Raw genomic sequence first — 12016 nt, forward strand, 5'->3', positions numbered from 1 at the left:
GAAAAGCTAATTTCATTGTGCCCCATGTTCTTAGACAAGTCATAACAACTTGTATTTATACAGTATCTACCATCCTAAAGCATTTGACAAAGTTAACTAGTTGATATTCAAACTGTACATGGGGAACCACATCCTCAGCTGGTGTAAATTGGTGTAGCTCAAATGAAATAAGTGCAGCTAAACCAATTTCACCAGTGGAGGATCTAGCCCTGGGATTACTTCAGTCATCTCCTTGCTGTATCCAGCTGCTACATTGTATTAGAAGACAGCTAAAAATACATCAACTATTTTCCTAATGTTATTCATCTATGCAAGCAAGTGCTGTAGTTGCCATAGCTTAGTTACATGATGACAGATGAAAGAGCGAATGTCGTGCCCAGTCATTAATGGCTGGGGATGTGCCAGAGTGGCTTCTATTGAGACATGGTCCACACTGTGAAAAAGTTCTCTGAAGCACCAGGTGTTGGCCGCTTCTGGAGGCAGGACACTGGAGTTGGCAGATCTTGTGTCTGATCTGGTACAGTAAATCCTTTCGTTTCTATTTAGTAGATAGGGCAAGATGTAGTGTGGTGCAAGCCATACAATGGGATAGAGAAAAGGAGGCATTTGATCAACTAATGAGTTTGGAGCCCTGTGGGCGTGCTACATTTAAAAGACTACTTGTGCTTGAAAGCATGTTATCCGTGGCCTTGTGACTCCCAAAGCACTTGAGAGATGCAACCGTCTTAATAACAACCCACTCCTTGTCATGTGGGATTGCTTACGAAAGCCGTGTATATGCTAAGGAAATTCAAACCATTGCAACCATGTTGATGTTAAGTTTACATGTTGCAAGATCAAGCAGCACTTGTGCAAGCCATGCCTTGCAATAGTGTCTATATTACGGATTTGCACTGGGGTAATTACATCAATGTATGAATTTCCTTTTTGTAGACACAGCCCGAGAGCCAGATTTATCTTGTAGGTCAGGGGCTGCATGGACCCATGCCAGTCGAGCAGAAACACTAGGAGATATTGCCACAACTGCTTCTGGAGCTCTTCAGCGTGTGTGTGGGAGGTGGGGTAGTTCCAGGGAAGGAGTCTCCAGTCAGTCCCTGGGGGGAGGGAGGTGTTTCTACTGCACATTCCCTTAGAAAGGTGCAGTGTGGATGGTGCCCTTGGGAGTGCTAACAGGGAACAGTCCCTGTGCTTAGAAGAGCTGTGTTTGGGGCTGACCGCTGTGCCAGGAAATGCAAGGGGAATAAGGTTCCTTGTGCTCTCTCCTACTTGTTCATCCCAAGCAGGGACAGTTTGGCCTGTAGCTCACCTCTGAGCTATCATTCCCAATGCAGTTAACCCGCAGGGAGCAGCAAGGTTTTGGGGTGTTTTTTTCTGGAAGCTGTTAAAAGTAACAAGGTGTGTTTACTCCCAGGAAAGCTTTTAGGGAGGCTCTTGCATACTGAGGCAGCAGTTAGAGTGAAGACACTGCTGGGAAAAATGAAGCCTGGTAATCTTTTAACATCTTTGTTTAGCCAAACAAAGTTTCCATAACTCCTGGACAGCTATGTTGCCATGGGGGAAAAAAAACCCTCTCATCTCATTTCTTCGCCAGCCAACTCACCGTGTTAATTTTCTCTTCCTGCTTCAAAGCAGTCGTCATGCCCAGAAAATGTCAGTTCAAAGCAAAGTTTTTGTCCAGTAATAAGCCAATGAAAATTGCTAAGTACAAGATATTTTTATTCAGCTACTAAAAACTGTGCTTAAGAGAGATCACGGGTTGGGGTTATCAGGGTTTGCTCTGAATTTTTGCTGCTTTGGTGACTCTAAGGCCTGGTCTACACTTGGGGCAGGGAGGGGTATCAATCTAAAGGACGCAACTTCAGCTATGAAAATAGCTTTGCTGAAGTCGACGTATCTTAGACTGACTTACTTTGTGTCCTCACGGCACGGGATTGACAGCCGCCGCTCCCCTGTTGACTCTGCTTCCGCGCCTTGCCCTGGTGGAGTTCCAGAGTGGACGGGGAGCACATTTGGGGATCGATGTATTGCGTCTAGATGAGACATGATACATCGATCCCCGATAGATCAATCACTACCCGCCAATCCAGCGGGTAATGTAGACATACCCTAAATCAAAGTTTAATCCCCAATGCACACTAATTTGGGGCCTATCTCCATGCAAAATTGTACCAATTTAACTATTGGTGTGGTTTTAAAGTAATTTAGATAAACTGGTCCAAACCCCTGTGCGGACTCTTAAATCAGTATAAATCTGATGTGTCAATTTATCTTAAATTGATTAGGAATCAATTTAAAATAAGCCACTTTTAAACCAAAATAAAAACATCCATCCAGGGGTTTGTCAACTAAATTGATTTTAAAAAAAGTTTTAACTTAAACTAGTGCAGCTTTCTTGAGTAGAGAAGGCACAAGTCAAACCAATGCAACTTCTGCATGTAAACAAGGCCTTATCTCAGAGTTTACCTACTGTCTTATACAGTAGGGGTGGCCTCTCAATGGTTTAACTTGTAACCTTCCTTCCATTATAAACAGTCATGGTGCTACTACTCTTAAATCCTTTCAGACAAGACCTTTGTTGGTGAAGGGAACAGGGGAGAAGTGGGGGTGATTCAGAGCCGAGTAAATAGTTGAACTGAACTAGCTTCAATAGATACCACATAAACCACTGGAGACAAATACTGAAGTCTTTGCCCAGTTCTTACTTGGGCAAATCTGCCATTGGCTCCAGTGAGAGTTTTTCCTGAGGAAAGATGTCAAGGTTGTGCATGTTAATGAAATGAACCACTCTGCCCTTCAGATTTCCTGCTCTTTTGGGGAATGTTCCTACTGAGTAAATTGCTCTCAAGGAATGAAGACATTTTTATGAAAATTTTCCAAAAATAAAAAAATTGAAGAAAATCACACTGTGTTTGTGGCCATCTAAAAAAGAGGTGGCAATTATGAAATAAATGATTTGTTACAAATTATTTGCTCAGCAAGAGGGAGAATTTGCAGTTGGGTGGGCAGGGGCCTCCTTGTTATTTGCCAAAAGCAAAAGAACAGAATCAGTGCAAAATGGAATTTCATTTTCAAGCTTCTAAAACTATTTTAAAAAAGCTTAACGCTGCCCCTCAAATATGGGATCACAATCATTTCTTCCAATATCAAAGATACGAGAAACCTCATAGGAGGAGACAGTAGTCACATACTCGGGCCCTTAAAGGATCCATCATTACTTCTATCCTAAGCCTATATTTTGCCCCATTGTACCTCACTATTGCAGTATATATACACCTTCAATCCTGCACCCATTGAAGTTTATGGCAAAACTCCTGCTGATATCAATATAAGCGAGATCAGGTCTATGCTAGTCTTGGACCCGTGCTGTAGGAAAGCACACAGGTACCAACCAATAGCAGAGGTGGAAAATGAGACTTGTAGAGCTTATGGATGAAATCCTAGTTCTGTTGAAGTCAATGGCAAAACTCTCTCTGACTTCAGTGAACCCAGGATTGCATCCTATGTTTCTCTCCAACAAAACTGCTTGTTCTCTGGAAAATGACTAACGCATTTGTAAACTGCTCACAAGGTCAGATTACAGCATGCATATATTCATAGCCATCTCTTTTTGTTGGTATATAGCATAAAAAAGAAATATTGGGCCAAATCTTGGAATTCTTACTCCATTTTTACCCAGGTCAAACTCCCACTGACTTCACCACTGTTATTACTTGCACATTATTTCAGTGCACCCTGGTGATTCTTCATGTGTTTGGGGCAGAAAAGCCTGTGGTGTTGTCCTTTATACACTCTCACAAATGGATGCTGGAAGAGCTGGACAAAAAGATTAGAAAGACTCTTTAATCTGAGATGAAAACTTTATTGGGAGACATCTAGGGGACTGGATAATCTGCTGCACATACACTGGGCCTTCAGTGGGGAAATGGTTTTGCTATTCAAAGTGAAAAATGAACCCACAGGGTTGAATTCAACTCTGATGTACACAAATGCAATTCCACTGTGGAGACCAAAGTCAAGATATAATAAAAGGCAGGAGTGACCCAAACCTTCAAGAAGCAGCCCCAGTGCCCCACCATGGAGAAGTGAAAAGTAAAAGTCCCATATTCCCCCTCCCCCTTTATTATATGGCACAATATAAGGAAGTTACTGAGGAGAGAGAGAGATGGGGAAATTGTAGGGCTTATTCACAATTTGATATTGATGCACTGTGACCTTAAGCATCTTTTGTGTCCCATGTAGCACATGTTCCAGGAAAGTAAGTAGGGGATGGTTCAGTATTCAAATGTTTATCCAGCATTTGCCGCAGAGAGGAAACTTGCTTCAATCTTCAGAGATGCCAATTGATTTTTTTATATATATATTTTGTTTTGGAAGGAAGCCAAATACTGGATGTTATGAAGGCTTTGGTGGCTGCTGCCTGCTTGTTCCATACCAAGCATAACTTTGTATATATTTTTATCATCAAACTCGGTCCCATGCATCTAAATGTGCAAACAAGGGCTCTGGCGACAGTGCTACTCTTCCAAGGGGGAACTTGTTCATTTTCCTTGGCCATTTTGTTTTACAGATTTTCACAAGCTAAGATGTCCTTGCAGTGAGAATGAGACAGCAAGGCATGCAGGCAGCTCATAACAAGAATAACAAGTTGATTTGATGGGAACAGCGAAGTGGAACAAATTCAGGATCCTTTAGTCCCTAATAATGGATCTTAACATAACAGTATTTGCGTATCTTAAAAGGTTAAGATGAATATGGGTTATTAAATTAGTTTTTCTTCTTTTGTAGCCATGGGACACATTGAATATTTGTCAGTGAAAGGGTTAACGCACTTCCTAGCACAATAGAAAACCATTGGGCATGAATGTCTATCACGAGTGTAACTCCATTGACTTTGATGGGTTTGCTCCTGATTTAAGCCCTGCTACAGAAAACTCTATTCAAGAAAGCACTTCAGTGCATGCTGCACTTCCGTTGAAGTCAACTGGAGTTAACCATGTGTTTAAATGATTTCCTGAATAGGGATGCACTTGACTCAGTGCTGTAGTGCTTGTCTGAATTGAGGCCTTATGCTAGTGCAAGTGAGAAGAGAATCAGGCCCATTATCTCTGTTTAACTGCTCCCCTCACAAAGCCAAGGATCAGTGCTAAAGAAAAGGAGGATATCTTAGGAATATCTGACAAATATCTGTAGATTTGGGGACTGCAAGCCTTGAATTCCTAATACAGTGCAATGTCTTGAACATGACAGCGCTCTGTGGAGGATAGAATAGATTAAATACCCTCGCTGAGTCAGGAGATAGGACAAGGATTGAGTGGATGGCAAAGGCCAAACTAGCCTTCCAGGTCAGGAAAGCAGCCCATTGGTGGAGCTATTTGCATGTGTGGGTAGGAGAAACGTGTTCTGCAGCTGTGAGTTCAGTACATTCAAATAGCAATCAATGGACTTTGAAAATGAAAAGAAAAAAAATATAGGCTGAGATTTTCAATGCAAGCTCCTGTCAATTTCATTAGGGGTTGTGTGGCTAAATTCCTTTGCCAGCATTACAAATTTGAACCACAGGATTTAGCTTCATTTAGGTTCAGCCAAACGCATGATATACAGTGGTGGTAATAATTAATAATTCGAAATAGGTATTGTTAGCCTCTTTTTACAGGTGGGGAAGAGAGGCACAAGGAAGAAGGATGATTGTTTGGTTAAGGCTTAGGCCTGGGGCATAAGACACCTGGATGTAATTCCTGATTCTGCCGCAGACAACTTGGATGGATAAGACTATTTCCTGTGCTCCACCCTTAGTCTGCCTTGTCTATTTACATTGTTAGCTCTTCAGAGCAGGGGCTGTCTCTTGCTATGTGGTTGTACAATGCTGAGCACAATGGGCTCCAAATATCAGGTAGGGTCTCTAGGTGCTACTATAACAAAAATAAATAACTAAATGACTTGGCTAAGGTCACACAGGAAGTCCTTGGAAGAGCTGGGATTAAAATTCAGACGTCCTAGTTCCCCAGCCCTGTGCCTTAACCACAAGAGATTCTACTTGTGTAGTGACCGGGAAGGCAAGATCGCCAGTCATTGTGCATGTAGGAGCAGCAAATTCCTGTCTTCTTCAGTTCCAAATTTTGCTCTCTTTCTGCATCCCAGTTTCTTCTTTTCTTTGTTTCTAATAAAAGCATCAAAAGTGATTATGGATGTCTTTTTAAATGTTTATGGTCATGTTATCCATCAGATACATATTTACAATCATTCATTAAATTAGGATGTATGTTTCATTCCTCTTAGAATATTAATGCCTACTCATGGCTGAAATACCATATGAATATTCATTAACAAATCAGTCAATTCCTCTGCCAGGAATGATGTCATCTGAGCAATAACTGGAGCAGTAATTGAGCGCCCTATGAAAAAGCAATGAATGCCATCAGATCTAATGTTTATTGAACTGCTTGTGGGTAAATCACAGTAGGGTTTTTGTCTGCTTTTCTGTGCTTTAACTGGTACTCTAATTCCTAACTATCCACAGCTATGGCATGCACGTTCCATTCTTACTAGGAGCGTGTAACATTGTGGAGCTGCCAGGTGTTAAGGATTTGCTCAGCTGCAATGAACTGATCTGCAATGATTCCAAGGACTACTTGGCTAAAAATCTACCCTACAACAACATGGGCACTAAAGGAGAACTTGTATTGCTATCAAAGCTGTTATATAGTAGGAAAGGGGTAGCATTTTCTTGAAAATAAATGGGCCTACGTGTCCTTACACTGGCATAACTCCATGCATTTCTTTGGACTTGCTTGTGGTTTATAATAAAAAGAGAATCAGGCCCAGCGCCGCCTTAATGTTCTCTTCCCTCTTCTTGAGAGTAAAACTGTTGTGTCAAATACAGAATGTATACAACAAAGTAATGTGCTTTGACTGAACATCATTATTCAAAATTTTATTGTAACAGAGTCATAATCAGGACGCTAGTGTAGATACTCGTAATACCTTTGGCTACAGCCTACAGTGGAGTTATGCCACTAATTGGCTGAGGATATGGCCCTAAATAATTTAAAGCATGCCCCTGCTCATGTTGAAATCAGTGGGAGTTTTTCCTTGACTTTGAAGGCAGCAGGGTTGGAAACTACAATTGTGTGTGTCGGGGATCCCTTTAGAAACCTTTTCTTTTAAGGGTTTTTGAATCAACTTTTAAAAAGAAATGTTATCCTTAATGTCTTCCTCTTGACCAGTGCATTTAAAATCCCTCAGTCCCATAAAACCAAACAGAAAGAGTGAGTCTGATTTTAGCTAAATGTTTTTTTTCTGAAATGACTTTGATATGAAAGTTTTTCATTGAAAAGGGCTATTTTTTTCCTGGACAAAGTACAAAATCACAAGGGGGAAATCAAAATGAATCTTTAGTATTTTGGCTTTTTATTAGTATTATTATTTTTAAGATTTCCTTTTTTATTTTCCTCTTGTTTTCTGCTTATTGAAAGAAACAAATAACCTGACTATAAAAATGAACAAAACTTTGGCTGGTATTACGTGTGCCACATACATCTGGCATTATTGGTTTTCCTGTATTGAGAAAAACGCTTTTAGCCTGTCTGAGAAAGTAGTAATTTTAAAAGACTGCTGTACATTCTGCTCATTCTTTTCTGGGGTGCTCAGATACTGTAGCAATGGGGATTGGGAACAATATATGCATCTAGATTAGCTTCTTTGGAGTTGTATTTGGGTGCTTCTAATTTGCAGACACATTAGCTTGAACCAAGTCTCTACTGCTACCAATACTAAATCTTAGCCTTGTATATCTTTAGAGCACTGTACAAATGTTAACAAATTCTCACAATACTCCTTCTCTAAGAAACTAGGAAAATTGAGGCAGAAAGGCAAATCACTTTCCCAAAACTACATGAAATTTAACAGCCAGAGACCAGATAGGAGTTAGGAATTTCCTGGCTCGCAGACCCAGGTTCATTCCTTTAGAGATCATGCTGTCCTTCTATGTTCAATGCACCTCTAGTGTTGTTTCAATGTGCTTGGTACACCAAAACCTTCCCTTATGATTTCAATGGGACACTGAAACAGGAAGTTAGGCGGAAGGGACATTGTCTCAGCCTAATAGGTGGTCTTGAAGTACAACAGCTGGATAAAAACGCCAGCAATGAAATGACTGGCAGCACTTGTTATTTTCTGAACATTAGAGGGTCTGTGTCAGATCCAAATGTTAATTAAATGTGGCTTTTTGCAAAATACATTGTTTATCAGAGTACAGACAGAACAGGAATGTGAATTGATTGTACTGTTTGTTTTTCTAAACTGAACAATGTAACCTTGTCAGTTCCCTCAGATATCTCCATGCATAAATGCCTCCTTAATGAATATGATTGTCTTTGTTAATGCTTCTGAGCACAGCCGCAAAGAGTTGCAGAAGCGAGAGGCGGCACCTGCGGAAAGCCATCTACCTGTATCATTATACAAATATAGGGAAGGCACTCTTTTTTCCACTGATTGTTTCTTTGCACTGGTTGTCTCTCTGCTAAAATATATCCATTTGGCCTGATCTTGTGAATTGCAGAGCACCCTCAGCCTCCCATAAAGTCAGTGGGAATTGAGGGTGCTTTTGGAGAGACAAGGTGGGTGATATATCTTTTACTGGATCTTTTGTTGGGGAAAGAGACAAACTTTTGTGCTTACACAGAGCTCTTCTTCAGGTCTCTTGGAGGCATTCATTACCTTATGTGATCAGGCTTTCTGTTTCCCTGGCTTTTTGCAGCTATTTATAAACCAGGGAAAGAATGCTTGTTTTTAAACAAATATTTCTTCCCCGTGTACAGACTGGTTAGGCTAGATAGGCCCTGTTGAAATGAATTAACTTGGACAGAAGCTTGTTGTTCTTTGAATTGTGTCCATTGGAGTAAATGGACTTGCACATACTTATATCAGGTCTGAATCTGACCCATTAACTAATTAAGCCTCAAAATAGCAGATATGACTCCCTCTGTTTTACAGAGGCATAAACTGAAAACTAGAGAGGTCAAGAGACTTATTTTCACACAGTGAACCAGTAGCAAAGTTGTGAAAGAAGTCAGGAGTCCTGATCCACTGGCTTTTGCTTTAATCACTAGACATCACTCACTACAACTCTGTGTAAGAATCCCTGGGACTGGAACCCAGGTCTGTGGAGCCTGGGACAGCTGGTATTCCCACATTACTACTTGGAGGGCCCGCAGTGCTATATCCGGGAATGACCGTGGAAATTAGGTACCGCAGGAAGATCTGCCCAAAGGATCCGGAGTGACATTGTGGCCCTCTGATTGGACCATGATCACTAGTTAGCCCTGAAGGATGGCCCAGGAAGTTGTCTGGACAGTAGCATAGACTTGTGGCTCGCTGTGACTTCAGACCACACTTTGGCGTCTGATCTCCAGTCTCTGATCCCATCCAACTCTGACCCTGGCTGTTGCCTCCTGATTCCAGCTTGGAACTAGCTCTGATCTCTGACCCCGCCTTGACTCTGGCTTATTGATCCCTGCTCTAGTGATTCCTCTGATCCCTGCTCACTGATTACTGTCTTTTGGCCATCCTTGATGTGTGGATGCCAGCCCAGCTGGGACCACTAGGCCAAATCTCCTAACCATGGTCCCTTACACTCTGACAGTGTCCCCTTCATTTATTGTAAGAAATAGTCTTGTTCAACACTTCAGGGAATTCAAGATTACCACTTTTCACCTCCAGTACTTACCCTGGAAGTGAAATGATCAAAGCATGTATCGTTCTTCTGACAACAGTGATTTACTGCATCATCAGATGATAAATGTTTTGAACAAACAATGTTCTTTTAATGCAGCTCAATAAAGTTAAAGGGTAACACAGGGCCTGATTATTTCAATCTTTAATTTATGTGGTAAGAGTGGAAAAATTAAGTGTGTGGCTTCCTTTCGGGTATTTTACATTAGCGTTGTTGTCACCAAGACTGGAATATCAAGTAAATTACAACTGAAGTGCACACATGCACACAGAGTCTCACTGACACACACCTCTGCCATGGTTTCTTTTGTCCTTAAGAACAGGAGAGCTTGCTACGTTTGAGAAACCCATTTATATTCTTGTCCAAATTGGAGCTGATGGACAGAATTCACATCTTAGAGCTGAAGACACTCCAGCTATGGAGTTGATAGTATTTGAAGGGCTAGTTTCAAAAGAATACACAGTAGAAGGAGAATCTGAAGGGGGAGAAGGAAAAATATTCTTCAAAAACACTGTGGGTAACTTACAGCTCTCTGGGAAAATCTATAGCTAATTGCCTCTTTAAAGGTGACTTGAGCTGCCTGAAATAAGGCTTTGTAACCATGTTTCCATGTCTCTAAATCACAGGATAGTAAAGGGTTGAAGAGAATCAGCAGGGAGAGACTGACCACTATTTATGAAGTGGTCTCTTTTGAGATACAGGAGAACTATTACCCTGGGTAGGAAAAAGCTTGGAAGAGTGATGGCTTAAGGGGTCCTAGTGTATCAAGATAACTGGGTGTAATAGCAGAAGAACCCTGAGATTTTTTTTTTAAGTTCTGATTTGAGTGACTATGGTAAATATTCTGATCTCAGTCAATGCCTAAACCCCCCCCATAAAAGTCATACCTGAGCTGGTGGGAAACAAAGGTTCAGATAGTCCCCAATTACATGCCTATGTAATGCTACATATCTGAGTTTCAAAATCCCCAAACTCTGTGAAATGTGTGATCTCAATTACAACCTAATGAGGTAGAAGCTGAAATTGATGAGAATCATTGCCTGGTCATTGTAATGTGAATTAACATTATCAAAATGAACATATTTCCTTAGGGATTTTGTTAATTATTTCAAAGTCTGCATCAAATTATGTAATAAACAACTTTTCTAAACTGCCAACATTATTCATTTTGCTGGCTGAGTGAAGCCACCCAGTTTAACACCACATTTCCATTTCGTGGGAGATGTGCAAGGTATTGTTTATTTCCACTGCCTTTCTACAGTAGTTCTCATCCAAGGATCTCAAAGCACTTTACAAACATTAACTAAGGCCTTGTCTAAACACAAATTTGCACGAGTTTAGTTAAACCAGTGCAAACTTCTCTGTGGACACTTACTCCAGTTTAACTGTGGCTTCATTTCAGTTTCAGTCTCATTAATCTGTTCCTAATCAATTTAACGTGAAACAATAAGAACATCTACGACTTTCTTTTCCACCAGTTTAACTAAATGACAATTTAATTTAAACTGCTGAAACTTTGCATGTAGACATGCACTAAGCCTCACACACTTCTACGGTAAGGACTTCAGGACTTGACTCATTCACAATTAATACTTATTCATTAACAATTAGATCAGATTCTATCACCCATACTCACACTGTGTGGTATCTTATTCTGTGAGTAGTTTTATTGAAATCAGTAGGGATTTGCATGGAATAAGGTGTTACTCAGGAAGTAAGGATGGTAGAATTTGACTCTTGATGTTTTTCATTTTCAAATTTAGTACTAATTAGCTGGACCAGGCCGAAGGTTAGTATCGCTGGGGCTTTTGCACCAAAATCTACATATGAGAGAAGATATTTTTTATCTTATTTGCTGTTGTAACTGACATAAAATATTAGAGACTGCAAATAAAAGGCCTCCTTACATAAAAATCTCCATTGCATTCTGTTGGAATTTTGATTGAGTAAATACTTCAGGATTTGTCCAAATATTAGTATCATTTTGACTTTCAGGTCTTCACTGGAGATGATCTGTTTAAAAAAAAAAACAACCAAAAACCCCCACAAACAGTTTATACTCCATTTAGTGTCCTATCATGCCTGATTGCATCTGACAATAGCAATTTACTCATGTTACAAGTCTGTTGAAATAGCGACTATCTCCATAGGAGTCCTCTGTTTGCCAGAAGCTGGGAATGGGTGGCAGGGGATGGATCACTTGATGATTACCTGTTCTGTTCATTCCCTTTGGGACACTTGGCATTGCCCACTGTCAGAAGACAGGATACTGGGCTAGATGGACCA

At 40.6% G+C, this 12016-nt stretch overlaps 1 long non-coding RNA gene across 1 annotated transcript; it reads left to right on the forward strand.

Annotated features, from left to right (window-relative positions):
* The first annotated feature begins 411 nt into the window (after positions 1–411).
* LOC142045910 (uncharacterized) lies at positions 412–8361 on the forward strand. The gene is made up of 2 exons (XR_012654837.1): positions 412–1062; positions 1105–8361. It is a non-coding gene; the product is annotated as an uncharacterized LOC142045910 (long non-coding RNA).
* The last annotated feature ends 3655 nt before the right edge of the window (positions 8362–12016 follow it).

Source organism: Chelonoidis abingdonii, chromosome 24 (genome assembly GCF_003597395.2).
Source record: "Chelonoidis abingdonii isolate Lonesome George chromosome 24, CheloAbing_2.0, whole genome shotgun sequence".
NCBI lineage: Eukaryota > Metazoa > Chordata > Testudines > Testudinidae > Chelonoidis > Chelonoidis abingdonii.